Source organism: Nicotiana tabacum, chromosome 22 (assembly GCF_000715075.1).
Source record: "Nicotiana tabacum cultivar K326 chromosome 22, ASM71507v2, whole genome shotgun sequence".
Taxonomy (NCBI): domain Eukaryota; kingdom Viridiplantae; phylum Streptophyta; class Magnoliopsida; order Solanales; family Solanaceae; genus Nicotiana; species Nicotiana tabacum.
In genome coordinates this window covers 41547133-41571815 of record NC_134101.1, presented here as the reverse complement: position 1 = coordinate 41571815, position 24683 = coordinate 41547133, and the positions used below count along the sequence as shown (strand labels likewise).

General features: G+C 34.1%; 1 pseudogene; it reads left to right on the top strand.

The window, feature by feature from the left end:
• The window catches only part of LOC107815053 (terpene synthase 9-like), a 132480-nt pseudogene that overhangs the window by 21793 nt on the left and 86004 nt on the right, over nt 1–24683 (top strand).

Below are 24683 nucleotides of genomic sequence, written 5' to 3'. Positions count from 1 at the left end.
GATTATTAGGAATCCTAAGTACTTGCCAAGATTGTAGGCAACCTTCATTGATAGCTTATTACTATAGAGGTTCCTCAGGTAAGGGGTGGTATTATTAGAAAATAAGATTTAGATTTATTGAAATTTATAGATTTCCCTAATATTGTGCAAAATTTGCCAAGCATATTAATGAGAGAATTACAACTTTTTTGATTGACTTCCATTAGTATGATAAGGTCGTCTGCAAAGAAGAGATATGATATAGGTGGTTCTTTAACATTGATTCTAATGGGGTTTCATCTACAGTAGTCAATTTCATGGTCAGTGTGTGGACGGTGTTTTGATGGTCGGAATGGCTTACCGACCAAAGTTGGTCGGAAATTACCGACCAACTTTGGTCGGTAGCTTAAAACGACCATCTGACAAGTTTAAGTACTTACCGACCAACTTTGGTCAGAAATATATTTTATTAATTTAATTTTACCGACCAAAGTTGGTCGATTTAACTAAATTATGTTTTTTTTATTAATTATTAAAATTTTAAAAAATTGACCAACTTTGGTCGGTAATTGAAAATATATTTTTTTTTTAAATAATTAAAATTAAACATTACCGATCAACTATGGTCGGTAATCTCAACAGTGCAGGCAAAATACCGACCAAAGTTGGTTGGTAATGTTGAATTCTAGGAATTCAATGTTCATTAACCGACCAACTTTGGTCAATATTTTGGAATAATTTATTTTTTTTATTAAAAACCGACCAACTTTGGTCGGTTTTTCTAGGTTTAATTTTAGCATAAAATGCCTGTTTTGGCAGCTACACCACCTGCCAGCATACCAATACACCTAATAACAACAACAACAACAGAACAACAACAACAACAACAACAATAACAACAACAACAACAACACAACAACAACCAAAACATTCAATAAATACTTTAAAACTAACAAATTAAAGTTCAATTGAACATAAAAATTCAAAACCAAGTTAAAACTAACTACAACTAGTTCAAAACTGGTTCTATTTGTCTAGTTCAAAGTATATAAAAGTCAAGGGGTATTTTCTACAACATCATCATCACCGTCTGATGAACTTTCATTTACAAGACGATATAGAGAACGGTCTTGTGGAGGATGGGAAGCACGATCACGGGGAGGACGGGAGGAACGATCACGAGCAGGACGGGAGGAACGATCACGTGGAGGTCGACCCTCTGGAGATGACTCACGAGATCGGGGCAACGGAAAAGCTCCACTAGATAGGAGAGTTCTGATCTGAGCTTGCATGCTAAGGAATTGAGCATCTCTAAGCCTTTCTCTTTCCTTGGCCGCTTCTAGCTCGGATGTGAGCTTTGTCACTGTCTCCCGCATAGCGGAGAGGCTCTCCCTATTAAGTTGCTTGCCTTGCGAGGAAGTCCCTATTCCTCGCATTCCACACTTATAGCGATGGAAGTTTTTAGTAGGAAGCCTGTATACCTTCCCCCACTTTGGACCGCCAACAGACTCCAACCATATTCTTTCAGCATCCTCGTCCGAAGGTTGGGTTGGCTCAACCGATTCACCAGCTGGATGACTACGTATGAATTCCTCCACGTTACTTTGGTAGCGACCCTATATTATTTTAAATTAAATCATTATTTCAAAATTTTTATAAAAGTAAATTATAATACTTAAAGAAAATTGAAAGCTTACATATGCAGTCGAGGCCCGGTCCTCGACCCACCTATTTTGATCCCCCTCTTTCTTCTTCTTCACAATATGCATCTCCTTGAATAGCTCATCATGACTCATTGGACGCCCATACTTCTTTTCCTGAAAATAAATTAATTTAGTTAATAAACAGAATAGATATACTTAGAAAAGTAAAATAATTTAAGCAATTATGTACCAATCTTTTTTTTATTGTCCCTAGGCTGATCGCACCTCCAGTGTGCAAGGAGCCTCCCTTCTCGGATGCGTGAGCTTTCTTTCCTTTTTCGCTTCTCTCTATGAACTCTGCGGTAAGCCATTGCCTTTGCAAATCATTCCACGAATTCTCAAGTAACCAGCCAGGCCTCTTGTTCTTCTTTCTAGCATCCGAGAAAGCATCCGCCAATTTCTTGCGAGCTTTATGATGAAAATTTGCAGCCACTTTTGCGCTATAGCGGTCTTCCCATACACACTTGCTCTGTATTTCAAAAGTTAAATATTAGATGGAAACATCATAAATATAAATTATTAAACTTTTTAAAAGAACATTTATACCTTAAATTGATTGAAAATTTGCTCCTTTAGTGAGAATGGAAAATCAGTCCAAGTCGCATAAGGGCCATCATATAGCTTTCTGATGGTATTGGTGATTATCTTCGTAGTCTTATTTTCTGGCCTGAACCTGCAATTTAACAATAAAAATATACTAATATCTTAGTAAAAATGTTACAAATCAATAGACGCAAAAATAATGAATAACACTTACCCATCACCCTCAAGGACTATGATGATCCTTCCATATCGATCATAATGCACTACCTCATCATCACCATCCGAAGAATGTGTATCAGAGGCATATGAAGATGGTGTAGGCGGGTCAGAGCTACTGCCTCACAGGCGAAGGCCTGCAATAGATGGAGTCGATGATGAAGATGGTTGCGATCCGTGTGACTACGATATAGCTGGATGCGACCCAAGTGGATGTGATACCGATGGCTGTGACCCGAGTTGCTGTGACATGGATGGATGCGATCCATGTGGCTATGATATGTAGGGATGTAATCTATGTGGATGTGATGTAGATGGCTGCAATGCAGATGGCTGTGAGGCAGCTGGACTGTATGTCGGACGTATAGTCCTATGGCCCTGTGATGGAAGACTTGGTGTCTGAATGAAAGTGTACGGCTCATGATGCTGTGGCAACTCAGTATAGCCGTGTGGTGGAGGATAAGACATAGGCATCTTTGAAAACAGTGGACAAGAGGGAGTATTATTTTCTACCCTCCTCTTTCCCTTCCTACCCTTTTCTCGACCCCGAGAACTAGTAGGGTCATTGTTACCTTGACTCTTGCCTGCCATCTGCATAATATAATACACATTTAGATTGAAACATATAAGAAACTAGCTATAAAATGAGAGTGCTTTAAAAAACCAACTTTTTAATCCTCATCGACGTATTGTTCCTCGTCCGAGAATTCTTCGTCCTCACTTGTTTGAGCTTCATTAGTTGATTCTTCGTCCTCATTTTCTATAATTGTTACTTCATTTATATCAACTTCTTCCAATATGCGTTTAGGATGTTCCAAATTATTTTCTAACTGATCGTCCACTATTTGGTGAACATTGGAGATATCGTTTTGATATGCAACATCTAACACATTCTCGACTTCCACCCTACCTACAGGCTTAGTTTTTATTACAACCCACCAATCAAACTTATTCCGCCACAATGGATAAGGAGCATAATACACTTGCCTAACGTTATGTGCAATTATGAAAGGATCATAGCGATCATACTCCCTCGTATGATTAACCTCAATTATGTTGTATTGGTTGTGTACTCTTGTACCTCTTGTTGGATTTGGGTCAAACCACTTGCATCTAAAGAGTATCAATTTCTTATATGGCTAACCTGTATATTCTAGTTGTAATATTTCTTTGACCACACCATAATAATCAATATCTCCAACTTGGTTGCCATCACCACCTTGAACCCACACCCCGCTGTTGTTGCTATTTTTATTTTTAGAGCAATTCTCTGCATGAAACTTATAACCATTCACTACGTACTTAGACATTGTTGTGACCTGAAGCCTAGGTCCCCAAGATATATCTTTCAAAAATTAATTTACACCATTATTTGGATTATTTACCTACATAGTATTAAAAAAAATCATAAGTTAACATAGAGTTAAACAAATTCATAAGTTAGCACAACTTATGAATCAATTTTTATACATTCACTATATATACACTTACAAACTGTTTGAACCACGTATCAAATCTCGTATATACAGCATCATGGCCAAATTGACCCACGAAGTGACTGTGACATATCAAATATTTTTAGTAGTTGCATCAATATGTAGTCACAGTAAATTTTATATTTTGATAACTAATAAATCAATACTTACTTGAGAAATGGTACAACTTCGGGACAATTTAGCAACACATGAAGTGTAGCTGACTTGTACTCCATATCACTCAAACTTCTCTTTCTAACATCCTTAGAACATCGGCCTGGTTGATTGAATATGGACATTGGTGGATATAATGGATCATTCACACATTCGACCGTGTGCCTATTGGGCTTATTCCTAGAACATGGCACGTTACTCTCAAAATAATAAGAACAAAAATGTGCAGTTTCCTTTGCAAGATAGGCTTCGCATATAGATCCTTCAATCTTATTCCTCTGCTTAACAAATTATTTGCATTTGCCAATTGTCCTACATAATGTCATGTTAGCCAAGAACATTCAAATAAAATAGAATATTACATCAAACTTATAATATTACCTCTCAAAGGGATACATCCATCTACATTGAACAGGCCCTCCAAGTCGTGCCTCGTGTACAATGTGTATTGGAAGGTGTTCCATCACATCAAAGAAACCACATAGGAATATTTTTTCCATCTTACTAGAAATTACACGGATGTTCTGGTCCATCCGAAGTAGGTTTTCTTCCCTTAATATGGTAGAACACAAGTCTTTGAAAAATAAACTAATCTCTGTGATGAGTTTTCAGATTCTTTCAGGCAAACCACAAAATGCAATAGGCACTAAGGTCTCCATGAAAACATGACAGTCATGACTTTTCAAATGGCTCAACTTCCCTACCTCCATATCTACTTTTTTTCCAAGATTCGACGCATAACTCTCAAGCATCTTCAATTTCGTAACCCAATCACAAATTTGTCGTCTTTCCTCCAAAGTGAATGTGTAACTTGCTTTGGGCTTGAACACCTTACCATTGTTTGCTGTCTGCAAGTATAATTCAGGTCGCCTGCAATATTCTTGTAAGTCCATTCTAGCCTTCGGGTTATCTTTTGTCTTACCTTTAACATCCATCATTGTGTTGAACAAATTATCAAAATAATTCTTCTCAATATGCATGACATCAAGGTTGTGTCGGAGAAGATTATCCTTCCAATAAGACAACTCCCAAAATATACTCTGTTTCATCCAATTATGATTAACACCATATCCGGAAAATCTATAAGGTGGAGCCTCAGTAACTTTACTGAAGTTCTGGAACCTCTCCCAAATTTCCTCACCTGAAAGTATCGAAGGTGGAGAATTATATTCCACTTTATTCTTTTTGAATGCATTTTTCATCCTTCTAAACTCATGATCATCAGGCAAGAATTGACGGTGACAATCAAACCATGATTGCTTTCGGCCATGTTTCAAAGTGAACGCTTTACTATTTTTCATGCAGTAAGGACAAGCTAGCTTCCCAGCAGCCATCCACCCAGACAACATTTCATACGCAGAAAAATTATTAATAGTCCACATTAAATTAGCACGCAAATTGAAATTCTGTTTGGTTGATATGTCATATGTTTCAACACCATCATACCACAATTGTTTTAGCTCATCAATCAAAGGTTACAAATATACATCAATCAAACTTTTCGGATTACGTGGACCGGGGATAATACAATTTAAGAATATATATGGAATAGTCATACACAACTCAGGTGGTAGATTATAAGGTGTAAGAAAGACAGGCCAACATGAATATGGTGTCGCAGATATAGAAAAAGGCGTGAAGCCATCCGCACACAAACCTAACCGAATGTTCCTTGGTTCACTAGCAAAATCTGGATATGTCCTATCAAAGTGCTTCCAAGCTTCTCCATCTGAAGGATGGCACATAACACCAGGTGGTCTTCAATTTTCAAAGTGACATCTCATATGAGGAGCAGAACTCATCGACGCATATAACCTTTTTAACCTAGGTATAAGAGGTAAATAATGCATCGTCTTGACAGCGACCATATTCCCACTGGAAAGCCTCTTGAAACGAGGCTTTTCGTAAAATTTACAACTGTTTAAAGTTGCATCATCTTTATAATATAACATGCAACCATCTTCACAACAATCAATTCTCATTGACGAAAGTCCTAACTTAGAAACCAATCTCTTTGCCTTATAGAAATCACCAGGTAAGTTGATATTAGGGTCAACTAGTTCACTCATAAGGTCAATGAAAGAGTCCATGGCTGCTTGAGAAATATTCCAATCAGATTTGATACTTAGTAATCTAACTGCAACAGACAGCTCAGAGTGCGGACTTCCTTCACGTAGTGGACGACTAGCTTCCTCTAACTGTTCATAAAAATATTTTGCATCATCATTAGGAGTTTGTTCAACATTTTCATTGGGCTCACCCCTGAAGTGCATCCCAAAAGCATCCGCAACCATATCCTGAATTCTAGAATCAAGATTTGTATTCTCCACCGACCTACTACTTTCACCAACAACCATGTTATGAATAATCCCACGGCTACCATCGATCTCTCCATGATTAGTCCACACAAAGTAATTCTCTATAAACCCCTTCCTATAAAGATGAAGCTTAACTTCCTCCGATTTTTTAAATTTCATACAATCGCACCTGACACAAGGGCACCTAATTACTCCTTCACTTTGGTATGGTGGAAGTGACATTGCATGTCTAATAAAGTCATCAACCCCTTCTACAAAATCCTCCCGCAATCCCCGCCGATTAGGATAATTCCTATTGTACATCCAAGTACGATGTTCCATCTATACAAATAAAACAAGAACAAATTAATTTATTCTACAATTATAAATTAATTATATATTTTTTAGTTAATTCAAGATAATAATTGGCTCCTAATTATACCAATTTATATCCTAAAAGTTCAATTCATATCCAAAAGGTCCAATTCATATCTTAAAAGTTCAATTCACAAGAACAAATCCTAAAAACTAAAATTTCAATTCATATCCTACGAGTTTAAACACAAACTAACTAAACTAAAGAAATTCAACCCATACCCTAAAAGTTCGATTCACAAGAATAAATTAATTTATTCTATAATTATAAATTAATTATATCTTTTTTAGTTAATTCAAGATAATTATTTTTTTCTAATTACACCAATTTATATCCTAAAAGTTCAATTCATATCCAAAAGGTCCAATTCATATCTTAAAAGTTCAATTCATATCCTAAAAATTCAATTCACAAGAATAAATCCTAAAAACTAAAATTTCAATTCATATCCTACGAGTTTAAACATAAACTAACTAAACTAAAGAAATTCAACCCATACCCTAAAAGTTCGATTCACAAGAATAAATCATAAACCCTAGATTCTAACTAAACTATTCAAGACAATACAAAGTTAATAATTCAATTCTAACTAAACTATTCAAGACAATACAAACTCAACATTGAAACACTCATCAATTAAAACTAATTCATAACTAATTGACTAATTAATAAAACTAATTAGTTAATAAAACTAATTAAAACAAGACCTAAACTCTAGTCCTCAATAAAATGCAATGTTCAAATAATTGAAATACTAATCAATTGAAACTAATTTATAACTAATTAACAAAACCTAAAAATAATAAATAAATGGGTTGTAATTCAAACCTAGAATTTTTAGGAGATGGAGAAGGAGAGGGGCGGCAGTGGCAGTGGCAGCGGCGATGGCGATGGCGCGGCGACGGCGAGGGCTGGGCGGTGGCGACGCGGGGTGGGGAATGGGATTTATGTGAGGGAAATAGAGAAGGAGAGGGGAAGGTTTTGAGTGAGGGAAATAGAGAAGGAGAGGGGAAAATAAGAGAGAAATGGGGGTTCCCCCGTTTTTCAATTCTGATTTCAGAATTACCGACCAAAGTTGGTCGGTAATTTTGGTCGGTACATTAAGTGTTGACCATTTGACCAAAAACCGACCAACTTTGGTCGGATTTTTTTTAAAAAAAATTTAAATTCTTTTTTTTTGTGTTTTTTTTCTTAAAATATTATAAACTATAAAAAAAGATATTATAAACTACAAGCATTTATTTTATTTAACTATGCAGTTATTATAAATAATTATAAACTATAAGCATAATCTTTATAAATAATTATATTAACTATTTAATTTTAATAAATTATAATAGCATCTATCTAAGTAAATTTTTTAAGTTATAATTAAGTATGTGAGTAATTTCTCTCACACACAAATTGGATCCAGATTACCGACCAACGTTGGTCGGTAATCCAAAATTTTCTTGTCTGACCAGCTGGGTCAATTCGTTGACCAATTTACCGACCAACGTTGGTCGATATTTAGTTTTAAAAAAAAATATTAATTTTTATTTTCCAGTTTCCGTCCAAGCTGGACGATTTTTGGTCGCTTTTTTGACCGACCAACGTTGGTCGAAAATATTTGATCGATTTTTAGCAGATTTTTAGTAGTGTTTAGGGAGGCTAATCAAGTCGCCCACTCGTTGGCTAAATGGAGCATTGATAAGCCGGATGAGGTATTCATTTCTTCTTCTGATTTGCCACATGGTGCTAAAGGGCCTTATAGATTGGACATAGATTTGTTTAAGTCTCCGACACAAGAACTATTATTTGTAAAGTTAAGTTACCCCTTTTTGTAAGCTGTAAAGGTTTTATTTTGTATATGGGTAAGGGCCTTTTTTTTTGTTAGGGAGTGCGTGGAATTGGGTGATCCAAATTTCCGAAAGCCGGTACTGTAGATGTTTTATCCTCTTCCTAATTATGTAATTTTGTGACTGGAATGAAAGGACAACGCCACCAAACGGCACAATTTGAGTTAAAAAAGAAACATCCATAGACTTTTTTGTCTTGACGTGGCGGGGTTTGGGACGCACATACACATGTGGGAAATTGAAAGTGACTTCACAAACACACCAACACGTCTATGACATGCATAGATCTTTTTGTCTTGACGTGGCGGGTGAAAGTATGGCCAATAGTTTTTCTAATGGAATCCATGTCACGTAAGCATAAACATCTTTGTAAAGTATAGACTTTATTGATAATATTCTTTTGGACCCAAAAATATTACATTGTGTGGTGGACATCATTTGCACAAGTTGTATATCTTCTTTTACACCTAAGAGGCCAAAACTTTTTTGCCTATAAAAGGGAAAGCCATTAGTTCATTTTAAACACACCAACAAGACTTGATTCTTCATTTCTTGTTTCTTCCTTTCCTCATTTATTAAAAGTGTTTTGTACGAGAGTTAAGTGTTGGGAAACACTTGTGTGAACCATTTCTTTGGAGTGATCTTGTGAGGTTTTTCTCTTAGGGTATTTGGGATTAATTAGAGTATTTACTCTAATTTTGTACTGTTATTATTATAGTGAAATTGCTCCTCTCCACTTGTGGACGTAGGTCACACTGACCGAACCACGTTAAATTGGTGTCTTCTTTATCTGCTTTAATTTCCGTTGTTATTAACTTTCATTGTCTTTATTATTGTCATTATACCGTTGTTTGGCTAAATTCCGCACTACCCAGGTTTCCGATCCTAACAAATTGGTATCAGAGCCGGATCTAAGTGGGTTAGTTTCAATAGCCAAAATGACCTTAACAAAGGCCTATATTTAGAAATTTGGGCAAAGTGCAAACTTCGGAATGTGGCAATTAAAGATGAAAGTTATCTTAATTCAAGATGGCTTAGACTTGGCATTGCAAAAGAAAAAATCAGATAAAATGACGGATGGGGAGTTTGCCGTCATAGAGAAAAAGACAAAATCATGTATCATTTTAAATCTCTCAAATGAGGTTTTACGTGAAGTTTCTGTAGAAATCACAACCAAAGACATGTGGGAAAAATTAAAAACTTTATACATGAAGAAGACGGCGGAAAATAGACTTTACCTGAGCAGAAACTTTATACAATTCGTATGGGTAAATGTACCTCTATTCTCTCTCATCTTGACACCTTTGATTCCATTCTTATGGATTTGAGTAATATAGATGCTGAAATTAAAGATGAGGATCAAGCCGTGTTACTGCTTTATTCTCTACCCTCATCTTTTAAGAATATAAGAGATACTATGCTCTATGCAAAGGATAATATCTCTTATAAGGATATTAAATCTATCTTAAAATTAAAATAATAAATAGATAGTGATATTACTGGGGAAGCTAATGGAACTCAAGCGGAAGTTGGCTTGTTTGTTAAGGGCAAATCCGACTCCATATCCAGATACAATAATTTAGAGTGTCGCTATTATCATAAAAAAAGGTTAAATTATCTCTAAATGCTATAAACGGAAAAATAAAGAAAAGCATAAAGAAAAAAAAAATGAGCACAACAATACTGACACCGCCGAAGCTAGTGTAGCAACTGATGAGATTGATAGAACTATATTTTTAGCAACTGAAACTAGTTTCATATTAGAATGAGTGGATTTTAGATTCCGGTTGTTCATATCATATGTGTCCTAGCAAGGACTTGTTTTTCTACATATGACTCAGTTGCAGGTGGATTTGTCCAATTGGGTAACAATGTTACTTGTAAGGTTATTGGCAAAGGTACAATTCAGATCAGAATGCACGATGGTGTGGTGAGAACTCTCACCGATGTTAGATATGTTCTTGAGTTGAAGAAAAATCTCGTATCATTGGGCACTTTAGAATCCCTTGGGTGCAAATTCACTGGTGAAGGTGGAGTTCTGAAATTTTTTCAAGTTGCTCTTTGTGATCATGAAAGCATACGGATCTGGTTCGTTGTATACTTTATTGGGCTCCACTATTATAGGCCATACTACAGTTTCGGTATCAGACAACTTGTCTGATATTGATGGCATTAAATTTTGACATATGCCCATTGGGGCTTTTACGGAGAAGATGGAGCAAATTTACTATATCAGCCAAAATTAGGCCAAGGTGGAGATTTGTAATTATGGCTAGTATTTTGGCTAATGGAGTTCATCTCACACAAGCATAAGTATCTTTGCAAAGTATATACTTTGTTGGCAATATTTTTTGGGACCCAAAAATATTGCATTGTGTGTTGGACATCATTTGCACAAGTTGTATCTCTTCTTTTACACCTAAGAGGCCAAGACTTTTTTGCCTATAAAAGGGAAGGCCATTAATTCATTTTAAATATACTGTCACACCTCCTTTTTTCCGAGGGGATAAGGGAGTTTTTCCAATTAAAGTGACATTAGTCGAAATGAGATTATTTGTGTAATCAGAGTCGCCACTTGGGATATTTTATGGTGTCCCAAGTCACCGGTTTATTTTAAATCCCAAATCGAGGAATTTTGACTCTGTTTAAAGTCTGCGAAACCAGAAGACCGGGTAAGGAATTCTGTTAACGTGGAAGAAGGCGTTAGGCACTCTCGGATTTCGTGATTTTAGCACGGTCGCTTTAATCATACATGGCTTAATTAAATTATTAAATTACGTGTTTCAGAAACTATGTGCATTTTACCCTTTACCACTTTTAGATATGGCGCTTATGGATTTATCTTTGAAACGGATCACATGTGTGTGAATCCATTTTATTCGGTGCGCTAAAATCATGTCACGCGTACGTGTACACAATTAGTCTTGCTTTATTAATATTAAGATTGTTGGCCAAAATTTCGCGAACGCATACTTTGATTTATTTTTGGGAAATCATGATCATGTCACGCGAACGTGTACACAATTACGACAGTCGATTAAATGCGCGCCTAAAATATTGCTACGATTATTTATTAGTTGTATAAATTCGGTGATTGTGTGTGAAAAGGCTCGTGAGTATAGAGTACTTTTACTAAACGATGTTTCATGCTCATTCCCTTTTAAACTTCTTATTTCATGCATTTGACCAAACTCAATCCTAAAACATGAGAACTATTAATTACTAATGGGCTTTGGTCATTCCCCGCCCCCACGGCCCAACAACCATTCAAAACTTCTACCAAAGCATCAGGAACACAAAAGAATACTAAATGAATAAAGAAAGCTAAGCTTGAAATTTATTAACAAACAACGAATTACCCAAACTACACGACATGACCGAACTTTAAAGCTAAGTTCATCCTAATGAATTCTCCAAGAGGAAATTACTTCAATCAGTGTCATGAAAATAAAATCCCACAACAATCCTTTTCGAATGCCATTCACGCCATGGACTTCTAAAAATCCTCAGATGTATTCAAAGAAAAACATGAGGTCATGACACATAGAGGGACTAGTAAACTAAATAATTGGCGCACCACTATCGACCCAATTCCACACACAGTTCAATGCCTCCTATTAAAGCCAAGCATATCTGAACTAATTGGCACTTTAAACCCATTAAGAAAATATTTAACAGAACACTTGAACTCACAAAACAGTGGAGACTAATACCATTAGTACAAAAAGAAAATGACTCCCCTGAACTCAAAATAAATATGACATGCGCTAAAGACCCCTAACTCATTAGGCTCAATTGATAACAAACTAGCAAATAGCATCAAAGTCACCAATCACTAAAATTGCATGCTCAAGGATAAAGAAAAACGAAACAAAGTTCTGCAGTATATACAAGTGACACACCAGTCCTTAAGCTCGAACAATCTCAAACTTAGTAGCCTAACTAAATGATGGACCTATAATCACCGAGAACCATTTCGAATCGGCATTCAAATTTAGCAATCATGTGAGAACTCTTTCAATTCCGAGAGATTGAATAATATATCTGACTTTTAGAATACGCGAAGAGGCTTCAACTAGAGAAGGAAATAAAAATAAACCAACACATACACATTTCGGCGAAACAACTCGATTTTGACATCATTTACAACTGAAATAACAGACAAACAGCTAGCAATATGCAAAGCATGGAACCATCACGGCAAGAATGACTACGCTTGAAGCTTAACTTAAAATCTATCAAAAATTGGACAAGTCACTCATATCATAGCCAAACAGATCAAAACATAAGAGCTGCCATTTTTACAAACAATCACTCGTTCATTTTTCTTATACGAACTGAAATTAAAACACTCAAATACCCTAACCCAGGCTTTTATCATATTTTAATAACACCAGAACAAACACAAAAGGGGAGAGGAACAGACCTGATGGATGTAAATTTCTTTCAATAGGAAAAAGTAGGAATTTCGGCTACAATATTCTGAATCCAAAATCCGAACGAGAAAACAACCACAAGAAACCGAAGAAACATAGAACCACGACCGGAATCCGGAATGTTTGAACTCTAACTCCTACTGCCTCAAACGAACCTCGAACAAAACTAGAGTCGACAAACGACTCAATCGAATTCCATACTTGACACCCAAAATTCAAAGTAAAGTCAAAGAAGAAACTAAGTCGAAGGAGAAATTGAAGAACTATATTATTATTATTATTTTTGTTTTGTATTTTTTTTTGAATTTAAACTAAACTGTTAAAACAAAATTCAAAAAAATGAAGAGAAGTCCTTTTCTGAAACTCTAATTTTCCCCAAAAACCTTTGTTCTCCGTTCTTCTCCCCCTTCTTCTTTTCCTCAGATATATGTGTGTGTATATATATATATATATATATAATATGTATATAGGATCTTCTTCCCCTGCTCTCAAAAATCCCTAAATTGACGAGATAAGACAGATGTAGGGAGTAGATCGAATGTAACTCGATCCTACGCCCCACATTTTTTCTATATCGCCAAACAAAAAATGAATCTGAAAGAGAAAGAAAGAGAGCGTAAAATCCGGAAGGAATAATTCTGTTTTTGTCAGAAATCCGTTAGGATTAGAGTGACGTGGAGAAAGGAGATGAGGAATGGATCATGTGGGGGATTGGGTTCGGGTCTTTGGCGGGTTTGGGTGGAGTTGAGGCAGGTAGAAGCATTTGGTGAAGAAAGGGTGCGGCTGGTGGGGGAATTAGGGTTGTTAGGAATTAAGTTAAGATTTGATTTATATTTGGGGTGAGGGAATTAATTGGGGAAGTTGGATCTGAGTGGGATGAGTGGCTAAGATTAAAGGGGAAATTAGGGCGGGTTAATGGGTTTGGTCGGCGAGTCAGGCATGTTTAAAGAGTTGGGCTGGGCGATTTGTGGGGTATTTGGGCCATTGAGAGCTTGCCCAGTCCGGTTTTAAGGCTAAAAAGGGCCTCTTTTCTTTTCTTTGCTTTCTTTCTTTTTTTTAAAAAACAAAATCTTCAAAATTAATTAAAAATCCTAATTAAGTCCTAACTTAGTCTAATTTATAGAATTAAACTTAATTATCTATGTCTACCCCTTAAATAATTAATTAACTTAAAACTAAAGAAATGAAAAGCTAAAAATGTAAAAATGAACAATATTTTTTTGATTTTTTATTTAATAATGCAATTAACTTATGTAATTAAATCCTAAATACAATTAAGACCTAAAATGTTATGCGTGAAATATTTTAGATATTTTTGGTATTTTTCTCATGATTTTAAAATGTTAAATATACAACCAAATGCAAGCAACAATTAACAAGAAATTTCTAAAAATTCTATAAAAATTAAAATAATTAGAAAAACATATTTTAAAGTTGTAGGAGTATTTTTCGCCGGGCAAAAATCACGTGCTCACACATACCAACAAGACTTGAGTCTTCATTACTTGTTTCTTCCTTTCCTCCTTTATTAAGAGTGTTTTGTACGAGAGTTAAGTGTTGGGAAGAACTTGTGTGAATCCTTTCTTTGGAGTGATCTTGTGAGGTTATTCTCTTAGGGTATTTGGGATTAATTAGAGTATTTACTTTAATTTTGTACTCTCTTTTATACTCTTATTGTTATAGTGAATTTTTTCCTCTCCGTTTGTGAAAATAGGTCACACTCACCGAACCACGTTAAATTGGTGTCTTTTTTATCTATTTTAATTGTTGCTGTTATCAACTTCCATTGTCTTTGTTATTGTCATTATACCGTTGTTTAGCTAAATTTTGCACTACTCGAATTCTCAATTCTAACAGCATGGTTTGGTACGCACACATGGAAATACACATGTGGGTAATCGAAGACTACAACTGAAAGTGACTTGACAAACACACCAACACACGTCTATGACAACAACCCCCCGTCGAGTCGGCAACCTTGCAAAAGGCAAGGGTAAATGTGATACTCTAAAATATGAAAACTTTTTGAATTTGTGGTTCTGAACAAGGGAAAAAGAGATTAAGACTATTTGTGTAGTTATAAAAATTTCTTATTAAGGGTAGAATTAGAAGTTTAAACTAAATTATTTTCAAATTTAGAAATTGGTCATTCTTTTTGGAACGGACCAAAAATGAAATAGGTTCACATAAAGTGAAACAGATGGAGTATTATAAACTATGTTACTCGGACTCTTCAAAAATATTGTTAAGTGCGTGTTGGATCCTCCAAATTTAGTGCATTTTTGAAGGACCCGACACGAGTCTGACAACACTTTTGAACACTCGGAACAACATAGATTATAACAATGAAATTCCAAAAAATTGTAAACTTACACAGTTAGTGAATAGACTTAACTAATTATAAAGGGAATATAATATACACACTATATATATATATAAAAGATGTTTGTTTTATGCTATATATTTAGACGGTGTAATTCTGGACGAAGGAATTCAATTGACCCCTATGAACACACTTGGCCCTTCGGCTGCCAAGAAGCCAGCCTCCTCTTAGAGGAAATTAGATGATGTCAACTGCATCATTGAGGTAAACAAACAGGAAACCGCATTATGAATATATGACAAGTTTAGATGTAAAACCTAAGCAGAAAGAAGGATGAGTCAAGCAATGGTTGTTTCTCCCAGCTGCTGGCATCATCACTTAGCAAATATTCAATCCAACATTGGGGGATACAGTTTCAGTTCAGTTCAAACTACATACCCATTTTCACCTTTAGTCATGTGGAGGGGAAGAGAGAGACATAGAGTCGGAGATTATAAGGAGAAACTTCCTCTGATCATCGTCACGTGGCAAATTTTGAATCAACTGTTTGGGGATATCATTTCCTATCCTATACTTCTCAACTTACAGTACGCTTGCCATATTCACTAAGTATACTTTAAGTATATATATATATATATATATATATATATATATATATATATATATATATATCCTTTTAAATTCTGTTTTCCTATAATTTTCTACTAACAAAAACAGAAAACAACGACTAGAAGTAACATACTTCTTGAAAGTAACCACTCCAACGTTTATACCTATGAACGAAAAATTGCTGAATTTTTACCTGCAGGAAATTACTAGCCAAGAAAAAATTGAAGTTGAAGAGTTAAAAGAAACAGTCAGGAAAATGTTGGTGGAAACTCCTGATAACAGTAAACAAAAACTTGTGTTGATAGACACAATCCAACGATTGGGAGTAGCATATCATTTCCATGATGAGATTGGGACATCCATTCAAAACATCTTTGAACAGAGTACTCAAAATGATGACAACCTTTACGTTGTAGCTCTTCGTTTTTGACTACTGAGGCAACAAGGGTATAACACATCTTCTGGTAACGTATTCCTGCTCTATCCTGTGCAGCTCCACTGTTTCCTTTCCGTGGTTATTTCAATAGTATATTCTAAACTTCCATCTATAGCTTGAGAACTCACTTTTGTTTAGACATAAAAAAGATTTAACTCTTACCTTGACAATCATGTCTAGCGTGTGAAAGAATATTCTGAACATTTAACCCAAAAAAGTAAAGCTATGTAAAGGAATTTAAGCTTGGAGATTTATGCGGGAAGGAACATACCTTCGTCTAGGATCGACGTGTATTGCTATCACCAATTAAAATAAGAAAGGTAGACTTATTAATATCATAAACCACAATAAAAAATTAATACTACAAAGCGAAATGTGAGGAAGGTCTATGAAATTATTATGCTTAAAAAAGTAGTCAATTAGAAAAGGGTTAAGGATCATGCATTATGTCTTGTCAACACCTTATGTTCAATAGACATAGTTTAGACATACATTATGTGTCCATCATATCTTAGTGTTTACTTGAAATTTTTTGTCAAATTGTATTTTCCTTATTTTGGTTTAAAATATTGCTTTATCATCAATTTCTAACATCTCCCTGCTATGCCTATCCACCATTGGCGGGGCAAACAAAGCAACTTTTTTAGAGCGCTTACTAGATCATGGGAGAAGTAACGATAAAAATGTCCTGCTTCTAAATTGCCATGTTCGTTTTCATTAATCTTTTCAAAAATAATTGAGTCGATACTATTCCATTTTCAGAAAACTTGATCCAATATGGCTTTAACTTATTTTTTTAGGGACATAGCCAGTAATTCAACTTCCTTTTGTACGCCTACAACAATACCAATATATAGTTTAGCATTGAAGTATAGATCATGAGCATATTATTCTTTTCTCCTCGAAATTATAATCTTGTACCTTTACTGAATAATCGTAACCAATTTTATGTTAGAATAAATAATTTGGGGAAACAGAAATTAATAAGCTTTGATAGAGTAGCCTCTATCTTTAAGGAATCTAAGCCTCCTATTTTGTCCCTACCGGAACTGTGGCAGAATTCCTCTAGTATTTTATTGGAAAAGTATAAAAATAGTCCTTAAAGTACATGGTCTTGAATTCACTACCAGAAAAAGACTAATTTACGACAATCAAATCGGTCAAAAATCGAGTTTTTTCGACGGATTACCGATAGAAAAAGTCGGTCGGAAAATCCATGGTCGCAAAATGAAAAATAAAGGACGCGTTTGAATTTAAGTGATTTGCGGCTGAATTGGTCGGTAAATTTCCGACTGATTCGGTTGCAAATCTAAATAATAAAATAAATAAAAAATTAATATTTCTGACCGAATTGGTTGGAGTTTAAATAATAAAATTAATATTTAATTTAATTTTTCGACCGAAACAGTCGTACATATTAAGAATAAATTAATTTAAAATTTTAAAAATTCATAGTTTGCGACCGAATCGGTCGCAAATCTGGGAATTTTCTGGTGACATTTACGACAGATTCGATCACAAATTAGCCCCAAATCTGGATAAAAAAATTAGCAGTATTCTTCTCTATTTTCAACTACACCACCTACCAAATAAAATAGTTAACCTAACACCTAATTTATCAATGCTCCATTTATCATAACAAACCAAATCCAATATTTACTACAAACTGAACAGTAATATTTATAACAATCCAACAACCAACTAATCAAACAACAATTATATTCAACTAATTATCAAAATACTAACTCAAATTCATAAATTAAACATATCTCTATTTTCAAGTCTAAAATATAACATGCACATTCAAATAGCTACTCCTAGTAAGACATAATCTCCTCATCAGTCTCAAACTCACTTGTCGCCATGGGAACAATAATCAGCTGATGAAGAGAATTATATTTTACAGTCTCTCTAGTACACTTTCTCATGGTAGCAACAAATGTAAAAGTACCGGTAGATTAAATATTATTTCATTTTAGCGTATCCACCTAATCATTTTCACCTTCGTATGTGAGTTAAATCAAAATAATACAAACAAATGTACAAGTGCCGGTAGATTAAATGTTATTTTATTTTACCGTATCCACCTAATGTTTTTTTTTACCTTTGTATGTGAGTTAAGTCAAAATAATACTACCCAAATAATACATCTATGGCAATTCTAAAAATAAATCTATGACAATTCTAAACAAATATCTACGAACTAAAATAGTTTTAAATTAATTCAATTAGGGAAATAAAAAGTATCTAAAATCTAGAGGCAAGATTCTAAAATACAATCAAACAATTTAAAATAATAATACAAGTGAAGCAACTCAGGGAACTAACTAAAGTATCTAAAATAATACATAAATCAAGTAATTTAAAAATAAAATTTAAAAACAATCAAAAATTTTAAAGGAGAGGGGGAAGAGGAGCGGGGGAGGGGGAGGTAAAACGAAGGGGTGAGGGAAGGGGGTGGGAACAATTAGGGGACAGGAGGTTAGGGTAGAGAGAGAGAGGGGCTTTCCTTTTTCGGCGAGTAGCGGTGGCCGGCAACCGGGGCCCGGAATGGAGGAAGAAGAGAGAAGAAAGAAAGAATGGAGGACGGGGGTTTAGTTTTAAAAGGTATTTTCGATCGTTTCGGTCGCAAATTTAAATAAAGAATTGACTAACTTTTAAAAAATAAATTGCGTCCGTTTCGGTCGCAAATGGTCAAACCAAAAAATTTTGATTTTTATTTTCGACCGTTTCGTTCGCAATTTTTTTTGAAAAAAAACTGACTAACTTTTTAAAAAATTTGCATCCGTTTCGGTCGTCGCAAATGGTCAAACTAAAAAAGTTTGGCTTTTAGTTTCCGATTGAATCAGTCGGAATTTATTTTTCCGAATTTTTGCGCCAAACATTGCTACCAAGTATTCTAGTTGTGCTTCCCCCATGGGCAACACTTTTAATTTTTTACCTTGAGATTCTTCCCATGGGGAAAGCGGGCGTCAAATGTTAAAGACCGCCCCAAAAAATGATACTTTTTCTACAATTTTTTTGGATTTTACAAAGCTAAAGGAAATTTAAGTTTCAGTAACAAATTTATATTTCCGACCGGAACAAAATTGTGATTTGTGAATAGTAAGAGAAGAAGAAGGAGAGATGAGAATTTTTTTTTGTGTTGTTTTGGTTTTGGAGAAGCACTTGGTATTTATAACACCTTAGACGTATGAATTGAACCATTTTCGAATAGGCACCTATTAAACAAACAGTCTCCTTTTCAAATTCAAAAACTATGTTAAAAAGAAAAAATGCTTTTAGTAATAAACGTTTTTGATAAACTAATAAAAAAATGATTGAAAATATGAATATAATTTGGGGATGCTATATTTGCCGACAGACGCAAGTAGAGATGTCAAAATGTGCTCCACGGTCTACAAGAGCTAGCCCTTCCTATTCATCTTTTCCAATCTTCTTTTTTTGAACTATTTTAATTAGTCTACATTCGAACCTAAAATTCCCTAAATTTATTAATTTTTCTAACATATGATGCAAGTAAGTAAAATTTGCAAAAGAACAATTTTGTATAGGACACAGGTCAATATTACTACATACGACTGCATAGTATTCAGGAAATTCACTTTATTTGCAAACATAAGGCTTTAGCTGTTAATAAAACTTTTAAGATGTCAGCTAAATTCCAATAAATTACTAATAAACGATTGAAATAAAAGACAAGACACTTCACAAAAAAAAAATAATAATAACCCAAACCATTGACATGTGCATATCAAAATATACCTACCCAATGGTCACATAAATATAGTATATGGTTAACATTAAAAAAAAAAGAATTAAAAAACTGAAAGGTTCCTAATAAACTAACATGAACTAAATTCTTCCATTTTGTTGAAATAAATTTTGTTGCATTAATAAAGTGTTGAGACAGTACAAAAACAATAACTAATTCCAACTATGAGATAAAAATGTAAACGTCAAACAGATTTATAATCATATCCCAGCAATTCAATTCAAAAGATCCATTTGGTTAAATTTAATTTTAAATTCGGAAAATGAACAAAACTGTTCCTAACATATTCGATTGGTTTAAAAATGTCCATTTGCTTAAACTGCCCCGCCGTTAAAAATCTAACTCATTCATGTGAAAGACCTTGCTGAATAAAAGAATATTTTATTATTTATGACATGACAATTTCTGATTGGTCTTAGATATGATCCGTAAATAATCCATGCTTGACCCATCTTAACCGCCGCGACCCGTTAAATCCCTTTTTTAGCCACTAAAAAAGCTCTACCCAGGTAGTCTCTATTCTCTAATTCTACCCGAGAATGATTTACCCACAAAATATTGGTAATCATTCATTGGCTCATTATTACTTTCAGTTTTCAAGAAACTGATTGAATCAGTGTTATCATTCCAACCAAGTGAGAGCTTCCCATGGAATCCATTTGTAAGCAATCGATTACCTACTTCAAGAATACGTGATGAATTCATTCCATTTTCTTGACCAGCTCCAATAGCCTGGGATCAATGTTCAGCTCCAATAGCCTGGGATCAATATTCTAAAAGGCGGGTCGTGAGGCGAGTCATGTTACCTCTGACGAGGCAAGGCGTAAGCCCTAAGACATGGGGCGTAAATCGCACAAATCTTTAAATTTTACTAATTTTAATAATTTTAAGATAGTATAAAATAAAAAATAATTATAAAAATTACATTAAAATCCCTAAAGTATAGCAAATAATCTATTTAAAATATTTATAAATTATAATTCAACTATGAATAATACGAAAAGTATGACATATATCATAATATGTAAATTAGCTGCAACGTCGTTACAACTCAAACATCAAAAGTAATGTATTCGATGCGAAATCTTATATGTATCTATTAAGGATTAATGAATCTTCAAAGAATTTCGATATAATTTGATTTTTTTAAAAATACTCCGTTTATTTAATATGCTTTCTATTTGAAAGAGAATTTATATACAAACATAATTCACAATTTAAATATGATTATCTAGCACCATTTATTTTTAATTTCAACAAGTTAATAAAGTGACACATAATTCACCATAATATACCATGATAACTAATTATTTGTAAATAGTTACAAGCTAATATTGAGCTATTAAATTAATAAGTATTGTATCTCGTAAACGTGAAAAATAAATTAGGAAAATAATTATAAAAACAATTATGGACTATTATATAAAAAAGACATAACAAAAGTTAATAAATAAATACTTTTTAAATGAAAGATTTATTTACATGCTTGATCCTTTTTTAACTATTATTTTTTTAAAAATAACATCATTTATTGTTTATTCCATAAAGAGCACTTTTTATTTATTATTAACATATTATAAAAATTAAGCTCAATATTTAATAAGTTAACTGACTCACTAATCACGGAAAGTACTTTTTTTGTCCACCTCCATTCTCCATTTCCAACATTCATCTTCTTCACTCCATTTTTGAAAATCTGATGCTTATGTGAATGCCACCTAAATTCAAGATGTATTCATTTATACATCTTTTATACTTTGTATATCAAGTATCACTTTAATTAAAAATGTATTTTTATGTATATTTATTTGTGAAGTGCCATCTTATTTTAAGATGTATTTTAATGTATATTTCAAATATATTTTATATGTACTTGCCATTTTAATTCAGGATGTATTTATATATATATTTTTGTATATTTATATGCCATATTAATTAAATTTAAGATATATTTTATGTATATTTCACATGTCTAAGTGTCATCTTAATTGAAGATGTATTTTTTATGTATATATTTTGTATATTTTATATGTGTTAATTCAATGAACATTTTTTATATACTTTTTGTATATGTTAATGTTTATTATTATCAAAGTAAGATCTTTATGTTAAAAAGGGAAGAAAGAAGAAAGAGAAAAACTTAAGAAAGATAATTAAAAAGAAATCGAATAGAACAAATTTGGAAAATATATTGGTTTCGGTAGAAAACAAAATTAAGAAGATGAAGAAAAAGAAGGAAAGCTAATAGATAAAGAGAAAAAAATGGCATGATTTTTGTACAAAGATTATTGACTTTCCATTCAAATTGCTTATGTTTAGAGATTAATAATTAATATTCCTATTTTAATGGAACTTTATGCTACAAATATAAATATTTTCCTGCCACAACTGTAATATTGGATTTCATGCTAAGAATTTGTAAACTGTGACAGTTATGTAAAGTTCCTTTTAAAATTTACTATCATAGCAGTCTTAGTGGATAACGTGCAATAATTTTTATTTTAATTATGACATAAAATACTCTCAACTTAATGATTTATAATTAAGAAAAAAGTAATTTTGAATAGTCAACGATTTATTAAGAATATTTGAGGAATTACAAGGTTAGTTACACTCAATTGCATAAAATTCTATTAGGCGAGCCCAGTACACTGGGTATTGGGTGTGTCCGGGGCGTAAGCCCCGACGGCCGAAGCGTAAGTCTCACGGAACTAGCTCACACTTAAGCCCAGGGACGTTTTACAAGTCCTCCGCCTCAGGGCGAGCCCCAGGGAGTCCCAATTCCGCCGGACTCACCGGTCCCACTGTGCTAGATGTCATTATACTAGATCCACTTAAACAACTCTATAGGGGCTTATCAGTGCAATTTTGCTAATACAAATTACTTGACTTCTCAAGCTGGACATCTAAATCTTTGGTTGAAAATCTTGAAGATATGTTCTTAACTGGAAATGCCAACTGCTTGAGCAAAATTTTCAGGGGCTAAAAAGGGGTTCAACGGCTCGGGGCGGTTAAGGTGGATCGTGGATGGATTATTTACAAATCATGTCTGGGTTGGGGTGGGGTTTTAATTTTGTCCAATCAAATATTGCCATGTCATATATAATAAAATATTTTTTTATTTGGCAAAGATCCGTTAGAAATAAGGGCATAAATGAGCCACATTTTTAATGACAGGCAATTTAAGCAAATTAAATAGGTGGAGGGAGACATTTTAAAACCAAATCGAATAAGTAAAGGGCAGTTTTGGCCCTTTTCGTTTTAAATTTGAATTAAATTCTTTTGGGCCTACGGGCTGGCCTAGCCTCAAGGGCAGACGAACTAACTTGGGTGGAACTATAAACCTCACTTTTAAATGGGTTAGAAAAATCTTAGCCCAATCACATCCAAATAGCGACTGAGTTGGGTTGATGTAATAGGTGAAACCCATTTTGACGGATCTCTACGTACGTACAAGTGTACAAGTGGTTAACTTTGACTACTAATATTGTTATTATATTATTATCGTCAAATTTGGTTTTCCTCCAAAACATACCTTAAAATATTAAAACTAAGTCGGACAAGAAAATGATTTTAAATACTTCTATCCTCTTCTAGACAGAACATCTTCTTCTCAATACCAACTTCATCAACACTAACTAAACACTAACATTTTCATAGGTGACTGAAATTTTTTTAGCTGTGAAATCCAGCAGTTGCGGCAAGAGCATATACTAATTCTTCAATAATAACTTGCTATAACTGTGCTTTTGGAATTTTAACCAACTTAACTTCTGTCAAAGTATAAACGTAATGTTTCACCAGCTATATTCGAGCAATTCACAAACCATGACGGGAAATTCAAGGAAACTACTCTTAAGAATGATGTCCAAGGATTACTAAGTTTGTACGAAGCAGCACATATGAGAGTGCACGGGGAGGATATTCTTGAAGAAGCTCTCACCTTTACCACCACTCATCTTGATTCCATTGTCACAAACTTGAGCAATAACTGGCTTAAAGCTCAAGTTACCGAAGCGTTAAACCAGCCGATTCGCAAAACTGTACCAAGGGTGGGAGCAAGGAACTCCATAGACATATATGAAAATATTGATGCGCACAATAATTTGCTTTTGAAATTTGCAAAGTTGGATTTCAACATGTTGCAGAAGTTGTACCAGGAAGAGCTTAGCGAGCTTACAAGGTACATCCATTGAACTTAATTATCATCTATATTTATATGGTAATTCGTTTGTTCTTTGACGATATATAATTATATTAAATGCTCTTGCATATTATAGGTGGTGGAAGGACTTAGACTTGTCAAGCAAATTACCATATGCAAGAGACAGGTTGGTGGAGGTACACTTCTGGGTGGTGGGAATATACTTTGAACCTCGATATAGTCGCGCGAGAAGAATGCTAACAAAAGTAAACAAATTGAACTCCATAATTGATGACACATTCGATGCTAATTACGCAACCTTTGATGAACTTGTACTTTTCACGGATGCGATCCAGAGG